At 43.5% G+C, this 20094-nt stretch overlaps 1 long non-coding RNA gene across 2 annotated transcripts; it reads left to right on the top strand.

Annotated features, from left to right (window-relative positions):
• The first annotated feature begins 12471 nt into the window (after positions 1-12471).
• Positions 12472-17096, top strand: LOC148184564 (uncharacterized). Of its 2 annotated transcripts, none has more exons than XR_015772203.1 (3): positions 12472-12733; positions 13999-14265; positions 15093-17096. It is a non-coding gene; the product is annotated as an uncharacterized LOC148184564 (long non-coding RNA). The 2 variants fall into 2 exon arrangements; XR_015772202.1 differs by lacking the exon at positions 12472-12733 and adding an exon at positions 13145-13170.
• Positions 17097-20094: the final 2998 nt, after the last annotated feature.

Raw genomic sequence — 20094 nt, forward strand, 5'->3', positions numbered from 1 at the left:
ATTTCCTCCAAGGCTTTCAGGATATTACCTGCAATTTGACTTTCCATGGGAAATTCCATTTAAAAAAAGTCCCATAAAGAAAGTGTCCTCAAGCTGAACAATGCTGGAGCTCAGAAGAGGCTGTTAGGAGCTCCCAGAGATGTTCCAGGTCTCTGGTGTTAAGTGAGCTCTGCAGACTGGAACCAGTCCCACTGGGGATGGAAACCACGGTGCTTTCCCAAGGAGGGCTCTCGTGGTTGTGCTGAAGCCTCTCAAGGCCTGGAGATTGCTACTCAGCCTTATAACTCAAGACTCTCAGGGATTGAGAGAAACAAGCCTGATCAAGCCATCTGACCCAAAATGAAATGGAAACTCCATCAGAGAAATTAATCCCACAGATCTGTGACTTTATGGGGGTTTTTTTCCTTCCCTTTTCTTAGCTGCTGGGCTGGTTTCTACTTTATGTGTCTACTTTATTTTTCTTTTATGTTGGCCCTTTAACCACCTTTTTTTTAAGCTGTTCTTTATGACAGATTTTAAGCTTGTTTTCCATCTAAGTAACCAGTTTAATTCTTGTGGTGTCATAGCATCTTTCACTGAGGAATTAGATGTGACTGTTGAGAATTAAAACTCTAAATATCCTTCCCTTGAGACCTATAACTTGGAATGGAGTGAACCGTTACTCAGTTGAAAAATTTCTCTACAGGGAGAGTTCAGGTAAGGACAAGAAAAATCCTCTGAACTCAAACATTTCTCACATCAGCAACTAAATTAATCACCTAATCTTGCCAGATCTTGCTGATGAAGGAAGACATTACTGAAGAACTGTGAAACTCATAATCCATAGTATCTTAATCCTCACAGTTTGTAAGAGAAGTAGAAAGTTACTGGTCTTTCCTTTTAAATTCCCAGAGCCCAAGTGATGTGATTTGAGCGTCTTAGAGATCTAGCATTTAAATTTAGGATCATTTAAGCTTAAGGTCAAGGTCAGTCCCACTGCTCCATTCTTCTTTGTGAGATAAGACATTTGAAGCTGAAGTATTACCTTGGTAAGTATGGCTGTGGAAAAAGGAAAAAAAGAGGGGAAAAAAGTTGTTTCCATGACATTTTAGAGCTGAGTAATTACAGAGGAGGAGAGAAGAAACCAAGAAAATGCAGACTTTATTGTTGGATTTTTCTCCCTACTCTCAAGGGCCAACAGCTCCTTCTGGACCTCCTGGTCCTGGTGAACAATGTGTTGATTAACCAGCCTTGATTTTTTGGGGCATGACTCCCCAAGCCCAGGCTGGCTCTGCTGGGACCTCCTGGGGTCACTCTGGGTGTGAAATGCAGTATTTTGTATCTGTAACTACTTGCAATTCCTTGATGTGCTTGGTGTGCACCCTGATTTAACCCAACAGAAATACAGAGCCCTGTGGGAGGGAGCTGTCAGCCACAAATGAAGGGGGAATCAGGGGGTTGGTGGCACTGGCAACAGCCAAGCTAAAGAGCAAATCTGCATTTTCCCCTGCCCTGGCATACAACCCTTTCTGAACCCTGCCTCCAGAGGACAACTTTACTTCATCACAGGCGGAAGCAAGAAGGATTTAGCCAGAAAAAATGAAAAGAGGAAATGCCTGTCAAGCTTGTGCATTATTAGGGATGAACTAGAAGATATTCTATAGGAAAACCACCTCAGATAATAGAATTTGGGTGGGTTCAGCTAAGGGTATGGGGAAGCGTGGAAGCCCAGACAGACTCAGTAAAACATCATTGTATTATTATTATTATTAGTAGTAGTAGTAGTAGTAGTAGTAGTAGTATTATATTATCATCATTATTATTATAATTATTATTATCATCATCATCATTCTCATTTTCATTATAAATATCATTATCAATATAATTATAATTACTATTAAATATATATTATAGAATAAATTATAATATATAATAATAAGTGTTATATTGTTATATTATATAATATATAATATACAATCTATAAAATATTATATATTATAATATATTCTATATGCTATATGCTATATGCTATATGCTATATCATATATCATATATCATATATCATATATAGTATATAATTAATATATAATATATAATATATAATATATAACATATAACATATAACATATAACATATAACATATAACATATAATATAGAATATATAATATATAATATATAACATATAACATATAACATATAATATATAATATATAATATATAATATATAATATATAATATATAATATATAATATATAATATATAATATATAATATATAATATATAATATATAATTAATGCCCTGGGTTAAGAGTTGCACATGTACAGACTGCAGAGAGTTCAGACTCTGAGGAACAGCCACTGCACCCTCGACAGATTTTATATCTCCTCAAATTCAAGGACCAGGTCAGGTCATCCTTGATCAGTTTTGATTGAAGTATCATTCAAGTAAAAATTGCTTTTCATGGGTCAGGAGATACTCTTCAGAATCCGACTCCCTGCTTGAAATGTGAGTGTCTGATTTATTTATGAGTGTCCTGGAAACTCAAGAGGTTGTGACAGAGCTAAGGGAAGAGCCCCTCAGCTGACCCCTGCCCTTACAAAGCCATCAAAGACAAAATTGATATTGGCTCAAGGGAGCTGTACATTAGTGAAATGTAATGTCAGTTCAGATTTCATCACATCATGCCATAAAAAAATCATTAAGTTACTTGGATAAAAAAAAAATAAAAATTAAAAATGGTAGCAGAAAGCCATTCAGACACAAACCATCTGGAAGGGAGAGAATGTAACACAGGTATTGGTTGCTTTAAATCTCCAGAACACCTTCACTTTTCTATTTCTGCAGTTGTTGTCTCTGCACTTTGGTCTTTTTGGAACAGCAATTACAGCATGTCTAGTAAGAATTCATGACAGCTTAGGACCTCACTTTAAAGGTAGTTGGGTTTTTTTTATTGAGGAGGCAAGAAAAAGACATTAATACAACTTTAGATCTCTGCCAACTCCCAGAAGAGATCCAAGCTATTAATACAGACACGTGTGCAAGACACGATACACTGGTCTGAATCTGTGGTTATCAGAAGGGCTGGCAGTGACACCTGGAGCTGTCTAACACTCTCCATGCCTCAGCCTTTATCTTCTAACAAGCCTACTGTTCCAGCAGAAATTTCAGTTCCAAATGGTTGCTTCAGGTGGTTGGGTCATTTTGGAGCAGTGGGGAGGTGAAGGAGGGCTCAGCAAGGATAGCCTGGCGGCTCACGAAAACAAAGATCCCCACTAGTGAGGGTGTATTAAAGACAGAGACCCAGCACTGGTCCTGGTGGGCAGAGTCGGTGTTTCTGCAGGCTGAGGCATCCAGAGACACTCCTGTGTCATCCCCCAGCCCTGCTTGGCTGAGGCACACACCTCTGAGACAGGTGTTGGACATGAGCATGGCAGACAAAGCCCAGGCACATCTCCTCTGAGCTGGCTTTCGAGTGCAGGCACTGTGCACCAACCACTGTGCCCTGGTTTGGGTACCAGGCCCTGGGGGTGTCTGGGCACGTGTGGGAGCTGGCCTGCCCAAAGCACAGGGTCAGCCAAATTCCACCCCTGATAAGTTTTATCCTTAAAATTTGATTTTGATTTGATAATGAGATTTAAAACCTCAGTTTTAAACCCTGGGAAAACATCTGTTTAAGTCAGGACGAGCTGGAGTTTTCCTCCCAGGAGCTTTTGAGGTTCTTATGTTAAGTGGTTCTGTTCTCCTACTGGTTAGTTGTGTTCTTTGCATGGTTTTGTTTCCAGAATGTTCCTCCCCTAAGGTTATATATTGCTGTACCCTCCTTTGTTCTTGTCTTTGGCTGCTCACCCCCACGAAGCTCCTCCTGGTTATTGTTGTTCGGCTTTTGGGCACCGCCCCTATTTTCTTTAATTCCTTAGCCAAGTGTTATTTCCCTGGTGCCAACCATTGCTCCCACTCCTATTTATTTTCACCATCCTCTGCCCTGAAGTCAGGGGACCTAAAGGTTTGTCACAGGCATGAGCAGCCTGCTCACAGCCCGTGGTTGTGGGGCAGGGCATCTCCCCACTTCACCTTGTCCCCGGGCCCACGCACTGCCCAAGGAGAGTCAGTGCTGTGGCAGAAGGCACCAGATGTGATGAAATCCCTGACATGAATGTTTTGTTTTCTATCTGGAGCCCAGAAGTTGAGTATTCTGTTGAAAAATTAAATGCCTGGGAGTCAGAAGGGCAGTCAAAGCTGGGGAGCAGGGAGAGAGGGTTTTTTATTTGCTCATCTCGGGTCTGTGGTTGTTGTGCACGGCTCACTTGACTGAACTTCTGAGTAGGAAAATACAAAAGCTTCCAGTGAAGCTAAAGGGGGTCTAATTGTTTTTTGTTTCCCCTTCTTTAAGTAATTTCAAGGCTGGACTGTTTTAACAAGCCCTGGAAGCTCTGAGTCCTTACTCTCAGCTTTATTTTTACAATTTGAAGTCACACTTGTGAAAAATCAGACGCCTTTTATGTATTAAGATGTACAACTGTAAGTCCAAGGAAGAGACTAGTGGTTCCCTAAACACAAGTTTTTGGGATTCTGAACAGACTGTAACCCTAGAGATGGGGCCAGGCTAGTTTTAGTTTTTGGTACAGGGGTTTCTTCCATCAGAGGAGCTGCAAGTTGTTGAACTATGAGCTGGCTGAGGCTAGCCTCCAATTGCAAGGTTGAGATGTAATTTCACATAGCCCATGAAATGTGGTCCCTGCAGAGCAGAGCACAGAGCAGCACTGCAGGAGGGCTTGTGGTACAGAGCAAGCAAAGACTGTGTTCATATCCTCTGAAACAATCCAGGTGAATCTGCAGGAACAGAACAGGCAAAATAAATCCTTTTTCTGGCTCCATCTCAGCAGAATTGCGTCACTGTTTCATAAACTGACAGAATTCCTATTTGACCAGGGCACTGAGTCCCAGATCTTACTGCTTGCCATATCTTGCTGCTAATTGAGCAATCCCTCCTCCAGACCAACACTGCAGAGCCTGGAAAGTCTTGGGAGCCTCTGAGAGTAGCCTCGACAATTAGGAAAGTAGCAATGCTTAATTAAATTGCCTGTGTGTTTAAAAACCGAAGCCAAGATAATCCCCTTCCCCAGAAAAGCAGCTTTGGGTGGGATTCCTCATTTCTAAGAGCCAACTTAATTTTCACATTCCCCACAACAGATTCTTTTATGAAAGGAGCCTTCCCCTACCATTTATCCATCTTTCCCATCACTCTGTTTTCTCACTGAACCAGCATTCCTGACTTTGCCTCCTCTAGCTTCCATGGGGGAGTTTCTGTCAGCAGTGCTGATTTCTGAAAACACCTACCATCTCCATAACCTCAGGTAGCACATTTCCTGGGATACGTCTCCCCATCCTTTTGGGAAGCCGCTTATGCAGTTTCAGACAGCAGAGTCGCTAGGTCAGTGTGTGTCCCACAACCTGCACTCACATTCCACCAGCCCCCCTTACCTGCAGCCTCACCCACAGCTCAGCAGGATTCTCTGCAATCCCAAAAAACACAGCTTTGCCAAGCCAAATTTTCCAGCTGCCCCATGAGGGGTGTAGGACTCCCAGGAACCTTCCTTTGAGAGGTGGGTGTCTTCTTTGCTGATAACAGGTTTTCCAGAGCAGAAACTTGGTGAGACAACTTTGACCTGAAACTGTCAGTGAAAGATCCAGGGTAACTTCTACTGGATATGTTATCAGGAACAGCAGTAATTTATTAAGGCAAGAGCCTACATTCCGCATGAAGGGAAGAGGAAATTACCTGTATCTCTGTGTGATAAAAATCCACTCTTCTCTTCCAAGAAGGCAGGTGCAGTGACTTCATGGGGGATCACTTTCTGCCTTCCCAAACCTCTGCAGCTCCCCAGCTGGTGAGCCATGAGCAGGCTTACAGGAAAAGGAGGGGAAGATATTGTCCTTTCTTGTAATTACCATATGCAGCTAGGCTATTTTACTATTTTCCTGGATGTTATCCCACAGAGCATGGCAGGGCTTTTATTTGTTTGTTCGTTTGTTTTCTTTTTCTCCATTCTTTTAAAGATGCTGGTGACTTGGGTTTGGGGGAAAGGGTACCTGGACATGCTCATCTGACCCCACTGATGCATTTCAGCATAGAAATAGCTGCAAGAAATCCCCATTTCCCACACATTTTCATTTGGAGGGGATGTTGATTTCTCAGTGTTTTTTCCTCTGCCTGCTCTGTCTGACATTGGGGTATCTCCTGTGATCTTTGTGTCTCTCCATCACATGGTGTCCCTGTTACTCGATCTCCACATGTCTCATGAATATTTTAGGCAGTATAGAGCAGGGAAGCTTTGTAAAATTTTCAGGTATCTCCCAGGAACAAAACTTTCCTTTTTCCCATGTGCTTCTGGAGCGGGTCTTGCCCCTGCCTGGAGGGGTGCTGGATGTGCACTTGCCATTTCTCAACAGGCTGAAAGCTTTCAAGTCACAGGTGGCTAAACAAGCACATTTCTCTTCTCTGTATCTCAGCCAGGCTGCCTGTCACCGCAGCCCAGGATCCTCATGAACCCCAGGCAGCTACAAATCCCTCTTTTGATTGTCAGGCAGGCACAGCAAAGCTCTCCTGTGAGATGGTGTGAGAGTCAGCCCTGTCCTTCCCTGTAACAGTAAAGAAACAGCTGGAAAATCAAGGAACTGCTGCTGCAGTGATGGAGGGAATCCCAGCCCCACCTGCCTGCACCCAGGGCTGTGTTGCTGTCCCACATGGAGCAGCCAGCAGTGACATGATCCATGTCATGATCCATGTCATGATCCATGTCATGATCCATGTAAAACCAGCAGTGAGGAGGGCTGGAGGTGGCTCACACAGGCACGTCAGCACAGCTTCACTGTGTCAGAAGAGGCTCACAGCTCCTGTCCTCCAAAGGCAGAAATGAATCCAATCTGGTCATTCCATTTAAAGGGAGAGAACTGTGCAAACAAGAGGCAGGGTGCCCCTTTATTTCCCCCTCTATCACTGAAGTGGCAATTACAGTTCTCTTCAAGCTGCCCTGAGAGGAACCCAGACACAAACAGAGCTGAGCAGGGGGGGAAACAACGTGAAAGGGAAAGATCCACAGGTCACATTTGCCTTCAGACAGGAGCAGCTCTTGTGCCTGTCGACTGTGCCAAAGGTGAAGGATGTCAGCACAGTGACATTTTTGAGTTATACTTGCTTCTGAATGTAAGCATTTGTGTATCCGTGGTCTCCTTTGGAAAGTTTGTTTTAGTGGATGCACCAGTAATGTGTTTCAAACACATCTCTGTTAACCAGAGGACAAATTTCTTAAGGGAACATGACCAGTTTCTCATTCTTTCTTTCATGGGAGTTGCTGTTTCCCACACACATGGACTACTATGTAGTCATGTAGAAACTAATTTTCTTTCTATTTTGAGAACTTGATGAGGTGCAGGAAGGGGAATTCTTTGCCCTAACTGAAAAGAGATTCCATGAGTGGCACAAAGCATCGTGTAAGAGAACTCAGGGATTCAAAGGCAAGGGCAACACAGACAGTAAAGTGGATTAACACAGTTTTATTTGACAAAGAGATGGGATTTTGTGAACAAAATTCTGCATGTGCTCTTTGCTGTTGAATGTGTCAGCACACTGCACGTCCCCGTGGCAGATGAGAGATCCCTCTGGGGCTGCTGGAGTTTGTGGATTTGCCTCCTACATGCTGTGGAAACAAAATCCAGCAGTTCACCATCAGGATTCACAGGACGTTCAAAGTTGTGGTTTATAAACTACAAATAAGTGTTCAAGGTCTGCTGGATTTGATTTATGGCTTAAAAATGTGATTCTGCTGACCTAAATACTACTTACTTGTAGCCTGCCTTCTGTGAGAATGGCTAGAAATAGGAAGCCAACTTTGCTTCTGCTTTTTTGAGAGTCAGCTCAAAGGGACACACACTGTTCTCTAGTTAAGAGAAACCCTTTTCCTCCTGCCTCCTCCCTAATGTTTGGAGAAAAGGCAGGGAAAGCCAGTGTCCCAGGAGAATCACCTATTGCTCATCCCCTTCCAGCCTCAGGGGGAGGAGAGAGCAGGGCAGCTGCAAACTGGTCCCCCCATGGGACCCTGACTGTGACTGCCCATGAAGGAACAGCCCCAAAACCTGTGCCCCACTTCTAACCACAGCCTGCTATACTAAACCCAGCTACACTAAATAAATGTATAAATAGCTCTGTCCTGCACAACTGCAGTCAAATCCTGAGACTGATTTGGGCAATCCAGTGGGATTTGAGATTTCTGTTAAAAGAAGGGGGCTTATCTGTTCCCAGTGCTTTTCAGGTGCTGGTGTCTGAAAGGTCTGAGGAGGATTTTGTATTTATTGCCTTATTGCTGAATCAGGCTGCTGGAAATTAACCTCCCACCTGCAGAGCTGTGGCTTTCACAGGCTGCTAAGCAAGCCAGATTCCTCTGCACAGTGAAGGTGCAGCTCTTCCCTAGGCCACGACTCTGACTGAGCTCAAATTCATTTCAGGAAGGTCTGAATCAATTATCATTACTTCAGAAGAAATAAGCACAGGCTTATTTCAAAAGGATTTTAGCTTTTCAAAAAAACCAGCATAGCAAAGAAGAGGTTTGCTGGTTAATCTGTCTGGGTGAGCTGGGGGTTATGCCTAAGAGCCTCATTACAATTTTCCCCGGCATCTGTTTAAATTTGCGAGGAGGATCCTGTTTAGCACCATCCAAATGGCACTGCCCTGCAGCTGGATGGGGAACTGTGAAATGTGAAAGCTGCACAGGAACCACCACCACACTGAGCTGCACAAAGTGGGCAGTGCCAGGTGAAATGCAGCACGTCTGCACAGGTGGTACAGAGAGGAAGGTGATCTGTGAAGAATATAGATATATATAGATATATATTCTGTGTATAAAAGTTGCTGATGCATAGCTAATGCTTTGTTTGGGGAAACGTGGGGCTGGCAGGCTCTGCTCTGCTCTGCTCTGCTCTGCTCTCCTCGGGTGATCTGCCTGCAGGCAGTGAAGCAGAATTGTATTTGGCCAGGAACAGAAGGCTGTGTATGCAGGCAAAACCACTGGGTGTCTGAAAAAATACTTCATGTAATAGGGTCTGCTGATTGAATACCAAGTCAGATATTGTTAAAAGCAAAATTACTGAAGTGGGGAACTGAATACACCAATTTATTTTTTTGTTGTTGTTGGGTGCAGCACAATGAGTGAAAATATAGCTGATGAGTGCCTTTTCTGTCATTATTGGTGATGTTCTTCCTTTTATCTGTAGATGAGATCTCTGTATTTCACCCTAACAACTCTCCAGGGCATTGATCTGCTGCTCTTAAGCCAGTCCTTACTACAATTAAGTCCACACAGTGAATCTGTGTGGCTGCAAGTACCAACCACTGAAGAGCTTTTAGCTGACCCAGCCTATCAAACTGTAATATTCACCTATTTGAGAAGAGAGAATAGCAAAGAAAAAGGTGTCTGTAAGCAGAAGAGAAACAGCAAAAAAGGAAGAATTGTGTAATGGCCATAATGGGGTACCTACACCCTTACAGAGGTCATTGTTTGCCAACAATTCCCCCATCACCTGTACTCAGCAGGCTCCTCTGTTCATTGCCTCTGATTTCTCATGAGCCACAGACACCTAATTACATCCAGGAATGAGACTTACATCCCACTCTTCTCATCAGTGTTCCTTACTCAGTAGCTGCCATTGCTGCTGCCTTCTGTGGTTTTCCCTGTACATTCAATAAAGAGCTCCAACACCTCCACCAGGGCTATGAAAATCAGCAGGCACTGGAAATTGGGTATTTCAGCAGCTGCCTCTCTTGTGGGTCCACTCCTAGATGTATCCATGGATAATCTTTCATATTAAATGTGTAGGAAGCCTTAGCCAAACAGCCCAATCCAAGGGACTGATTTCATAAGGAAAAGAAAAAAGAAAAGGAAAGGCAAAGCAAGGTACCCTTGAGCAACAGGATCACTGATATTTGTACTGACCAATATCTAATGTGACTTGTCAGCAGTGGAAATCTGTCCTCAGTCAGGGCTCTGGTGGTTTGTGGGCAAATCTTTCCCAGCTCTGCTTTCTTTCCTGGGTCATCACTACTGGAAGGAGAGCACATGCCATTTGCAAGCATGTGGGAAAACATAATACACAGATAAAAGTACAGCAGCCTTCTGGTTAGAGGCTCAAGTTGCTCTGTCACCTAAAGTTACAATAATATAATATTTATGTCATAAAAATGTCCCACTGTCAAAATAAAAACCTAAAGGGTTTATTGTTTCTGTTGAAATTTCACGTTGAGGAAATGGAAGAAGAAAATGAATTCTTTTTTTTCCTGTTACCATCACAATTTGTTATTTTAGCTAAGAACAAAGATTTTGGATGTTTTTAATATTTATTTGATAGAAAATTTCAGTTTGGCCAGGCTGTGGCAACACCCCAGTGGTGTGTGTGGAGATGTTGGAGGTGGTCTTACCCTGGGGCACACCTACAGGGAGAACAACTGTGTCAGTGAAGCAGCCTTTCCTTCACACCTGTATTTAGTACTTATCACAGTGAAGGTCATGGCAGAGCTGGCCCATTTGGAATGATTATTTTGTTACTATCTGGGTTAAACTGAAATAGGACGCAGCTCATTCCAAGGAAACTTCCCTATGGAGATACCTACCGCAGTAATGAGATAAGAACTCAAGCTAATTGTGGTGTTTTGCTTCCAGAGCATGTGTAGGCAGGTCTCATTCTTAGGAAGTACTCCTACACGCTAAAAAAAGCAAACAAAATTTAGGGATTGATCCTTCTGTGGAAACTAGGATCTGTTTTGTAATGGGTTTAAATTTAGAAAGACTTACGAGTGAAAGAACAATTCTTTGCTGGTTTTAGAGAGGAGATAGAGGACCTAAGAGGATCTTTAAGTCTCTGATTTTTATGTACAGATATTGCCTATGTCTATATCTCTTCTGTTGTGGGTTGCAGCTGTTTTTGTAATATCTTTCTATAAGCTTATAAGAACATGCTCCATTTGCAGTGGTAATGAACTAATTAAGAAACTAAAACCAGCCAGCTTTCTTTTAAAAGAAATCAATTTAATTTAAATTTTTTAAGTATACTACCACTCTCCAGATATTGAAATTGCACTCTTTTGTGTTCTTAATACGTTTCAACAAGATCAAGTAGCAGCAAAAAAATATTCCATTTCCATGGAAATCAATGTAGTTTTCTTTGCCTCTAATCAGACCACTTTGCTGAAAGCTAAACTGTTTATTTTTAACCTCTCAGAAGATGAAAGCTTGGCATGCCTTTTATGTCAGGAGTGTAGCTGTTCTTCTCTGCTTCATTAGGTCTTTTGGCTTCAGCCTCACCCGTGGCTGAGAGCTGGGCAGTGGGACAGATGTGCAGGAGATGCTGATGTCTCTGCCCTCCTTCCTTTGCTCTGCTGGCAGCTTCCAGCCCAGTGCAGCATGAAAACAGGGAGACCTGCACAGGACTGCCTGCAGGCTGGCTCAGTGAGAGAAGCATCAGGATCTAGAGGGGGAAAGTGCAGGGGATGCTCAAAGAGCTGGGATATCTCATGCATGTGCATTAAATAAATTTCATTGTTTTATCACTAATCCCAAAAGCAAAGGCTGGGCTCGGGACACAGGCGGCACATCACGTAACCCATATGACACTGCCCAATCCAGAGGCTCCCACACCCTGCACAGCTCAGTGTAAAAGGCAGCTTTGTAACAATTGCCACTGCACCTGCAGCAGGAACAGAGGAACAGGTGGGTGCCTGGAGCCAAACCTGCTGTGTGACAGTCTTGGTGTGAGTCAAGCCACGGTACTTGTACACCCTGCTTGGTGATGAAGGCTCTGCAACCTCCTGTGCAGATGCCACCCACTTCTGGCCTCACAACCAGCTCTGATCAGAGAGATTTCTGTGTGTCCTCTCTGGCTCTGGGAGAAAAATGGCATCAGCAGGAGAGTGGATTTCAAGAATGCACACTCCAGCATGGTGAAAGCTCTCATTGTACCATACTTGCAGGCAGGTCACTTATTTTTATTTTTTCCAAAAAAAAAGCTGCTGACTTAGAGCTTTGTACTAAACCAGAAGCCATTACAGTAAATTGTCTTGGGTGGGTTGGTTTGTTTATTTTTTGGAGAAGCCCAGTTGCTTTAACCAAGCTGATATTTATTTACACTGATTGAAGAGCACAGGGCAGCAGATCCCATCAATGCATGTGTGTTGTGAGGGGTCCAGCTCTGTATTTGAATGTAAAGATGCTTTTTCAGTTCAGAGGTACTTACCTTTAGGGTTGCCACCTCCTCTGTGCAGACTCAGCACTGCACCAAGGCACTTTTGTGGTGACTAATGTAGGAAGGAGATAATGCAGAAAATAAAATTCAGGTGGGGAAAGGAGTCCTCAGGCGGGAGGAACAGCCAGAGGGATGTTGTGACTGGCAGGTGATGGCATAAATAGGGTGCAGGGCAAAGGAGCAGGAGGGTAAGAAAGTTAACAGGAAATTCCAATGTCCATCCCATTCCTGTCTGTGCTCCTCACCAAGCTCTCCTCTTTGTTCCAGGTGTGTTATCTCGGTGCCTGTGAGCAGGGCAGCAGTGCCTGGCTGCCATGTGTTGGGGAGGTAGTTCTGCTGTTTCAGGTTCCTTGGCAGCATTCTGAAGTTGGTGGTGTTTGCCACCTTCTCCAGGCTGAGCCCGTGATCTTCCTACCAACAACACCTGTCCTGTGGATCTCACCAAGATCACATGTATTGACCTGGTAAGGCTGATTTATTGGTTTGGGTTTTATTTCTTTTCCTTCCTTGGCCTCAATAGAGTTTAACTTATTGATGTATCTGTTTGGCCTTGATTTTGCTGCAGGCTGTGTACCTGAGCACAGTTTAAAGCCAGCTGCAGTGCTTTTGCTTTCCTTGTCTCACGTTCTCGTTGGCCTGACTGTGCCAAAGCCATCGCAGGCATCGGGGACAAGACGGGGCTGAACCTTCGAAGGCAGGAACAGATAATCAGCTCATCAACACAACAGCCTGTGCAGATCCCCCTAATTACTCTCTGGCTTGCACAGCAGAGATGCAGAGATGTTATTTACCTCTGCTGATGACACACAGGAGGGAGCAATCCCCTGCTCCCTCTTTAATAGCTCGATGCTTCTGCACAAACAGCAGCACCCAGCAGTAAAATTGTCTCCTTGCCGGTAAGGTCAGTAGCTGCAGCTAGCTCCCCATTCACAGGGCAAAGTGTGCAGGAAAATACCATTTTTGTGAGGTCACTCTTCACCCTGGAAGTGGCATTGAACTGCCTGCATGGGGTCTCTGCCAGGTGGGCAGGGAGAGAGGCTTTCTCATGGTGCCAAAAATGTACTCCAGCCTTTTCATCAAGTATTTGAGTAATGCCAGAGTTTGACTGGGGAGACAGCAGGAGGATAATCACAATGACCTGATATGAAATAATCTCCTCTGCTTTACTTGGGGTTTTTTTGTTAGCATTCAGATAAGACCATAATTAAGGTTTTCATTTGTTACCTATTGGTCTTTTATATTTACCCATGGTCCTTTTTTTTGATTGATTTGATCTTGCTAGATAGGAATTAAATGCACAATTAGTCTTAAGTTAGCTGAAACTGAATAGTTCAGTTAATGAATGATTTGCTGACAATACTAATTGCTCAGGTTGCTGATAGACTCCAGGAACCACCACAAGACAAACTGATATATTATAACAGGTGTCTGAGTCTGGCAGATGGTTAGGGAGAAGTAGCAGATAAGCAAGTTCAGGGAATTCCAGAAAAAGTTAACCTTTTTCCTTTCTGGGCCACAGAAGCCTCGCCTGAGGCATCATTGCTAGAAAAATGAGGCCATTGTAAGATTTGTTGGCTCAGTGCAGCATTTGTTTAGTGCCAGCCACAAAAGATAGGTGTGTGAGCACGTGCAGCCTGCAGTGTTGAATTGCCTCTGAGCCAGGGCTCTGGTGCCCATGTGGGGAAGCACTTCCCCAGATGTGTTGAGTGGTGTCTTTCCCCATACACAGCACAGGCAGGATGGAGCAGGACTGCAGCACACGGCTGTGTGTGTGAGGAAGGGGCCGGCAGAGCACAGCTTTGCTTCTCGTGTTACCCTGCGCAAAACATCTCCTGGGAACATCATTTCTGGTGACTCCATCCTGTGGAGCAGCAGCAAAACAAGCACCTACGTGCCTGCCAGAAGGTGCAAGTCAGCCAGGACCAGGAAGAAAAAGGGGGTGAGGGGATGTGTGTCTGTGAGATGGAGACAAAAGTTTCAGTTGTTTCAATCCCAGGTGATTTCTCTTTAAAAAATAAAATCACACCTTCTATTCTCTTTTCCCTGTCTGTTTTCCCTAGAGAGAGTTATCTTTTCTTTACCAGTTTTCCTCCTTCACAAGCCCACTTTTTTTTCCTCTTCTTGTCACTGCAGGAAGAGCAAGAAAAGAAAGTATGCTGGAGGAAATGAAGGAGAAATGGATAGGCACAACCTGAAAAAGCATTTAATTTCTTCATCGCTACCTAAAAAGCAGAAAATGGTTTTAAAGTAACTTTTATGATATGGAAGTAATTTAAAGTAATTGTTTTTAAAATTCCTACCAGGTCAATTCTGTGTCATTCTGTGTCTGTCATGCAAGTGAATGAGTAACAATGAGGTGGTAAAAACAGGCTGACTTCATAATCTAAAAAATAATTTGGTCACATCACTTTTTTGCTTTTGTACAGTTTCTTGCTTTCTCACTATGATGCTGAACACCAGCTTTATTGCTGCCTTGTGCACTTGGGGTGTGCACTAGAAGTGTGTTGCTAGATTAGGGGGGATTAGATTGGCTGGGGCTCTGAGCAACCTGGACTGGTGGAAGGTGTCCCGGCCCCTGGCAGGGAGGTTGGAACAAGATGAGCTTTAAGCTCCCTTCCAACCTAATAAATTCTGTCATTCTATGATTAAAGCATTTGGCCCTGAACGCTGAGCCAGGGAGCAGCAGGGGCTGGCTAACCCTGCGAGGATGCATCACCTGTTGATGGAGGCAGCCAAACCATCACCCAGCATCCTTGCCCTACCAGAAAAAAGGCTGGGATTTAATGTAGTTTGAGCTTTTTTTTTTTTTTTTTTTTTCTACAGGACTGGTGAGGACAGAGGAAGGGAGCAGGTGGGGATGCCAGGGGTGAGCTTCATCTGCCACAGGATGGAGAAGTTGGGACCATGCCCAAGGAGAAAGTGAAGCTCAGCCAGGAGGGCTTCTGAGGATACCTTTCTGCAAATGGGAAGGCACATCATTCCAGTAGTGAGGAAGGATCTAATTTAAGGGCTAAAATGAAAAGCTGTGTATTGCTGAAAATGCAGAGTCTCAATTTTCCTGTGACGTGCAGGATTCATTTCTGGACCTTGCAGTTCATGAGATAATGGACTGTGTAACTGTTCCTCATCGCTGTGACTAACTGCTCCTTTTTGGCACACGTCCTGGAACTCAAAGCAGTGTAATTTTTATTTCTGGATATCACAACTAATTATTCTATTACAACTAGCTGTAACATTATAACTAACATTATTCATCTGGGCCCCGGTTATCCTTTCCCTTTTATAAATCCTACTTCTGCACAGATTAAATTTTGAGGCTATTAACACTTTGATTACGGTCTAGTCATATTAAATTATCCCTTGGTAGTAAGGTTGTGCTGTCAACCACTATGATACCCACAATTAATTGAAAAGATAACTGGTGATTTGATGCAAAGGCTGAGCTGGAGTAGGGTAGCAGCCCCCAGGGAGTCTGGGGCAGGCTCAGGTGGGCCCTCCCTCCTTCCTTGCAATGAGGCTGGGGACATAATGGAGTTAGGCTACAAATGGGAACAGGATTTAGGCTTGTAACAAAGGCTGGTGGCTGCATGCTGAGGCATAATTAGCTTCTAAAGTCCTCCTGGGTGACACAGCAGAGAGAAATATGAAAAACAGGGGACTGTGTTGCTACCTTCCGCTTAAAAATATGTCCCCATCCCTACATGTTTGAAGGGCCTTGGGGAAACGTGACAGCTCCAGGGAACAAAACCACTGGTGTTTGATATTTCAGCCCTGCTATGCAGCACCACTGCCCACCTGTGCGTGGGGCCTTTCAAGTTGCTGTTTACCAGGGTATTTCAGGGTCCCCGAGGGGCTGTGTGCCACAGAGACTCCTCTTACCCACAGAAGGGCTTTGGGGTAGTTTCCAAACATACATGGATTGAACAGCCCCAGGGGGGAGCAGCTCCATGGATAATTGCCTTTTTGGCAGCTGTTGCCCGTGGAAGCTGCCATGGAAGGCCTGCTCGCCCCAGGCCTGCCTTGTTTATCTCCCCACCCTGGGACAGACAATGAGCTACGATTTTCCTTTCCATAATTATCGATAGAGCGGCTGGTAAACGCTTCCTTGCCTCCTCACAGACTCAAAGGTTAGCTTGTTAACGAGGAGGTTTCCAGCTACCCACCAGCCGTGTTCCCCTCGGGGGCGAGCGGGGTGTCCTTTATTGCTTGTTTGATGCTGTTCACATGGGCAGGCAGCTCAGTAACAAGGCAAATGATTGTCTGCTTTGCTGATCAGAGCATGTAATAACCTCTCACTTGGTGCTGCACGTTCAATCCCTGACAAACCAAAAGCCACTTACCATTTGGGCTGATGCTATTTTTACCCCTGACACACACCAGTTGGGCACGGGGTTGTTGCGTCCAATTGCAAATGATCTTTGATGTTTTGGTTTTTTTTCCCCTGCTGTCTCCAGAGGCATAACTTTTGGAGTGCCAGCAGCAGGCAATACAATTTCAAAACATTTGGGAATGCCAATTAGGGCTTATTTATGTGATGATTGAACTGCCTGAGAGCTTGGTGCCCACCAGAATGCACTGTGGCCTTAGATGCAGGGAATTTTTTTGCCTGCCTACGTCTGATGAAGAGGGATACTTGCATGATGATGGCTTCTTTTCTCTGTAGTTGAACACCTCAGTTCAATTCTTTGCACCTGTAAAAAGTACTGTGTCCATCCTTGTATGGAGGCTGGTGCGTTGTGGGGTTTGTCTATACTAATTTATGTTACTGCACATAGAATACAAAAAGAAACTACAAGTAGATCTAAAAGAATAAACTTTTTTTTTAAATCTCTAATAGTAAGCTAAGGTTTATAGTAAATGCAGTAAATATAGGTTTATGGGTAAATAATAAACTCAAATTTCTGGTGAGTTATTGGTTACTTCCACTAAACCAACTGGGCAAAATTGTTTTGTGATGTGGGCGTGGTTTTCATTTCATTTTCATTGCATTTTTACTATTTAAGCACAGGTGGAATTTTATTTGACCTCGAACTTAAGGCTGTGTTTCCAACACTAAATATCCTGTATTTTGGAGATAGGCTCTGCTATTCTGCCCTGGCATCTCCCAGCCCTCCAGCAAGGCAGGAGTGCATTGCAGACCTTTCCAAATTACGCAGCCCTTGCAAGTGGCTGGAGGATGCTTCCTGCAGCAGGCACAGTGGGGTTTTCTTTCTGCTCCCCTTCCTGCATGGTGAGCCTGGAGCTCATCAGCTCCTTCCCTCCTACTCTTGTTGGTTGTCAGTGTTTCCAGAAATATTCCTGAATCCGGGTTAACTGGGAGCTGTTGGCCTCTCCTGCGTGGCAGGAGGGCAGGACAAGCCTTTGCTCTCAGAGCCCAGGAGAACCATTGGCCACGCTGCGCAAAACCAAGCGCGGCTTTGGTCCCGGGGGACTCAGCCTGATGTGTGTGAAGCTCACACATTCTATAAATAAGCAGAGTGCATATGTTGGGGCACAGAAGTAGGAGGACAATGTCAGAAGACATTTACCGCTTTCTTGAGGAGCAGTCAGTTGAGATGAACGCTTTGTGGCCAGACTTTCCCGAAGAGCTCGCTCGCATGATTGAGGTCAGCTCTCCTTTAGCCACTGAAATTAGCAGTGGAGCTTCTAGGCCAGCTGATTCTTTTGAGCTTTGACAGCCTGGCCAGAGGCATCCCAGAAAGTGCTGCTGAGTGCTGGGAAAAAAAAAAAAAAAAATTGGTTATGGAGTTTCTCCAAATGGAGTGGACCTCCTCTGGAAACCCATCCCTCACACTGCCTGCTGAGGTTTTGAAAATCTGTTTCTGCTTTGCACACAGGTGGGAGACACTTGGAGACATGTGCAGGCAGAGATACAGATCTGTAATGCACACCCACGGCTCTAGGGCTGCTTGAGCTGTGCTCAAGCTGTGGAGCACTCAAGTGATGTAAAATGGGATGAAGGCACCCAGTGCTGTACAACAATCCCCAACCATAAAACAAGCACTGTCCTCTGCTTCTCCTCAGGAATGATAGGGGTGGCATTTAAAAACAAACAAAAAACCCTACAACAAACCCAAACAAGCAGAAGAAACAGAATAGCAAGCTTTTTTCCTTCTTGCTCCTGTTTTTTTGAGTTGTCCTTTGTCTTTTGGTTTTAGCTTTAAAAGCTTCAAGTTTCCCCCACTGTGAATTGGGTGAGATGTATTTTTAGAAAACAATAAGGATATCATGAGGCTAGAGCTGGGTCTAATAAAGAAAAGACTAATCGTGGAAGGGCAAGAACCAAACAATAATGTTTCACTTATTATTGTGAAAGTTACCCATGAATAGGAAGAGGAAACAGCTGGAATTAATATTGCCTTGCTTGCATTTTGATTTTTTGAAGTCAAACAGAACAAGAAATATTTTCTAAGAAATGAGAAATTGAAATACTATTTTTTTCGTTTTTTCATGCAAAACTCTTTAATCCATTATGGGAAATACCCATAAAATGTTTTTCCATATGCCCTGCAGAAAGCTGTTCCTTTAGAAAATACCTAAATTCTCTTTCTATATCTTAGGCTTAATGTAGAAATCACAAAGTTTGTTTATAGAAAGGGCAGCAAATGAAGGACTTTGGGTAGAAAGGCCCCTGGAAGGCTATTGACTAAATCTGCAGGTTCATTAATCACCTATGGATAGGAGTTTACTTTTCTTTTTTTTTTTTTCCCATGAGCCAGAAGATATATTTTTAATTGAGACAAATGAAGAAAGGGTGGCTCTACAACTCATTTTATGACAGTAATGGTAAGTCAGAACTTTATTTCAAGTGTATACACACCATCTGTGGGGAGCTGGAGCAGAACTGAGTGATAAGGCCATGGCCTTTGATCATCTCTCAAAATGAAACCTCATTGAACAACCTCTCTGGGTGAAATTCAGCCCTTGGATATGAAGGTATTTCATATTAAAGACATATCTGAGAGCTAAACACAGCTACAGGGGTCCAGGCCAAACAAATCTGCTCAGGGTATGAAAGTGAATTCTCACTGGTTATATGTAGGGAGTGGTATCGGATCAGAGAATGAAGTCCTACAGAGCTCTGATAAAAATGATCTTTATGGAAACTATTAAATTGGGTTTGGCCATCTTGGGTCATTTTATTGTTATTATATCTTTGTCAGCAATCACCCAGAACAAAGTTTTCAGACTTTCCAGGAAATTAACTGAAGATCAGTTACTGTGCTCTCTTCCAAATTTATGGCTCTGCAGCTGCCTACAGACCCAGACATACAGCCATAAATAATCTCTTGTGTCTTCCAGCCCATCAAATTGAAATCTGATTCCTTGGGAGGAGGCAAAATGAAATTGGTGCATTACAAACAAATTTATTAAAAGGTGTGTTCAATCTTTCGTGAAGCATGAGGAATCATCAGTGCTTAGTAGGGAATGAGATTTTTTTTTTTTCCTTTTTACTTTTTATTTTATGAGTATGAACGTATCTGAGAAACTCAGTAAGAGGAGCAGCATGGAATAAGTTTACCTTCTGAAAGTCAAAAGCAAAGGCCAGACCTAGAGCTGATTAATGGCTGCATAATCTATCAGCTCAAATCAAGGAGCTGTGGGTAGAGGTTAAGTTATTTGTAAGGTAATTTAGCTTGACCTTAATGAAGGCTAAGTTCCCACAGACCATGGCAAAGTCTATCAATCTCTCTGCCTTGGGAAGCACTTGGGGAGTTTTCTTACTGTATCATCATAAGTGCATTTGTTTGTGAAATATCACAGCAGAGAAGATTTTTTTTTTAAATTCTTTTTAAAATATAAGACTATAGCAGTGGTGGAAGTG

The sequence above is a fragment of the Pseudopodoces humilis genome, chromosome 3 (genome assembly GCF_049639895.1).
Source record: "Pseudopodoces humilis isolate 2021_Gansu_Grassland_sample_001 chromosome 3, ASM4963989v1, whole genome shotgun sequence".
Taxonomy (NCBI): domain Eukaryota; kingdom Metazoa; phylum Chordata; class Aves; order Passeriformes; family Paridae; genus Pseudopodoces; species Pseudopodoces humilis.